Source organism: Penaeus vannamei, chromosome 11, assembly GCF_042767895.1.
Source record: "Penaeus vannamei isolate JL-2024 chromosome 11, ASM4276789v1, whole genome shotgun sequence".
Classification (NCBI taxonomy): domain Eukaryota; kingdom Metazoa; phylum Arthropoda; class Malacostraca; order Decapoda; family Penaeidae; genus Penaeus; species Penaeus vannamei.
In genome coordinates, this window is record NC_091559.1 from 40048361 (window position 1) to 40050860 (window position 2500).

The window sequence follows — 2500 nt, forward strand, 5'->3', positions numbered from 1 at the left end:
AGAAGAAGAAGAAGACGAAGACGAAGAAAAAAAGAAAGAAAAGGAAGAAGAAAAAATAAGAAAATAAATGCGGCCAATTGAATAATCAATAAGAATCCTCTCAGGGTAACAAAGTGTCTGTCGGGGCAGTGAGCTCCCGGGGTAATGGCGCGAGATAATGTGCGGTAAAGACTCAGATTTATGACTTAAAATTTTCCCGCCTTTTTTGAGCCCTTGAGACACGGTTGACGACACTATCGGCGGCGGAAGGCGGGGTCGGCGTTCGAATCCCTCGGTCGGGGGTACGAAGGGTTAATTATCGGTGTTTTTTTTGAGGGGGGATGTTTTTTGTTGAAAAGTGATTGTCTAAGGTGTTTGAAGTAGTGAGTATGGCGTTTAGAAGTGCGTGTTTTAGGTTTGTTTTTAGTGTGTTTAGAAGGAGGAAGGCGATGAGCGGGATGGGGCTGTGCAGCGATACGAACGCGTTGGTGTGAATGTTTCCCGCGCTTTTTTTTCTTTCTTTCTTTTTTGTCTTATTTTTTTCTCTCTCTTTTTGTCTTCTTTTTATCCTCGAGCGCGTCTTCATAAATCTGCAAGGGACTCCAAATGAACACCACTCTCTGATGAAAAGCTCGTTCATTCGTTCTCGGAGATCAAAGGCGGAGGGAAACATTTGAAGAAGAAAGAGGAGGAGACAAAACAGCAAATGAAGAAGAGTAAGACGAATGAGAAAGAAAAAAAAAAAAAAACAGAAAAGACAGAGAAGAAGAAGAAGAAGACGAAAGAGAAAGAGATAAAAAAAGCAGAGAAAGAGAAGAAGAAGAAAATGACTAAAGAGAAAGAGATAAAAAAGCAGAAAAAGAGAAGAAGAAGATGTCGAGAAAAAACAGAAAAGAAAGAGAAGAAGAAGAAGACGAAAGAGAAAGAAAAAAAACGGTGCGGATAACCTCATCGGAGGGACAATGTCGGTGAGAATAACGACACAAATCCAGACAACGAGATTAGCAAAATCTAATAGATAACGTCTTTATTTATTATCCCCCAAAAGAAAAGAAAAGAAAAAAATAAAACAAGAATAAAAGCAAAGAAAGAAAAAGAAAAAAAGAACAAGCAAAATAGAATAGAAATTAAAAAAGAAGAAAAAAATTAAACAAGAATAAAGACAAAGAAAGAAAATAAAGAAAGAAAGACATAAAAAGAAATAACAAACTAAAAACAAAAATGCAAAAACAAAATAAATCAAGAATTAAAAAAAAAGAACATCCAAAAAATATAACCAATAATTCAATAAATGAATAAATAAAAATATAAAATTACAGAAGCGTCCCTCCCGCCCGCTGGCTGAGAGAGCCGCCGAGAGGGGGGAGGAGGAGGGGGGGGTGGGGGGGCGGGGGTGGGCGGCGGGCGGCGGTTCGTCTCCATAAATCTATTTGAAGCGAACGCCCGGAGGAAATAGATGGAGATGGATTGTTTATTGCATATTATAAGCAGGCCGGGAATGCGCCATATTTTTTGGAGATATGCGGGTTGGGGAGGGGGGAGGGGGGGGGAGGTGGAGGGTGGAGGGGAGGGGGTGGAGGGGAGAAAGGAGGAGGAGAAGAAGAGAAAAAGATGAAAATGAAAAAAAGACAAAGGAGAAGAAGGAGGAAGAGAAGAAGCAGAATAAGATGAAGAAGAAGGAGGAGGAAGAGGAGCAGGGGGAAAAAGAAGAAGAAGGAAAAGAAGAAAATGAAGAAGAAGAAGGAGGAGCAGAATAATAATAAGATTGAAAGGGGGAAAGGGGAGGAGGAGGGAAGAATCATGGATAGGGAAGGGAGGAAGGAATTTGAAGGTGCCATAAGACGCATTTTGTCAAGAGATGGAAAGGAGGAAAAATTGTAGGTATTTTAAACGTCTGTGGATTTTACCTCTTCTTCTTCTATTTCTTCTTCTTCTCCTTCTATTTCTTCTTCTTGTTCTCCTTCTATTTCTTCTTGTTCTTCTCCTTCTATTTCTTCTTGTTCTTCTCCTTCTATTTCTTCTTGTTCTTCTCCTTCTATTTCTTCTTCTCTTCTTCCTTTTCTTCTTCTCCTTCTTTTTTTGAATGAGAATGCAGAGCCATGGTGGGGAATTCCGGTGTCGTTTTAACAGCTTGTCTTTATTTTTTTAAAGGTTTTTATTTTTATTTAGTTTAGTAGTTATTTTTAAAAATCTATTGATGAAAAGGATATATATATATTTTTTTTTTTCGCCAACTTTTTTTTTATAAGGTAGGTTACCTGGGATTTCACGCTTGCCATCGCTGTTCGTTTTTTCTTCATTATGGTCATCGTCATCATCATAATAATCATAATCACCATCACTATCATCATCGTCGTCGTCGTCGTCACCATCACCATCATCAATATCATCATCATCACATTCATCATCTTAATATCATCATCGTCATCATCAGCATCACATTCATCATCTTATTATCATCACCACCATCATCATCAGCAGCAGCATCACATTCATCATCACCATCATCATCATTATCAGT

General features: G+C 38.6%; 1 protein-coding gene across 1 annotated transcript in view; it reads left to right on the forward strand.

The window, feature by feature from the left end:
• The window catches only part of LOC113828529 (pneumococcal serine-rich repeat protein), a 250504-nt gene that overhangs the window by 146483 nt on the left and 101521 nt on the right, over positions 1–2500 (forward strand). The gene's annotated exons all lie outside the window — the stretch shown is intronic.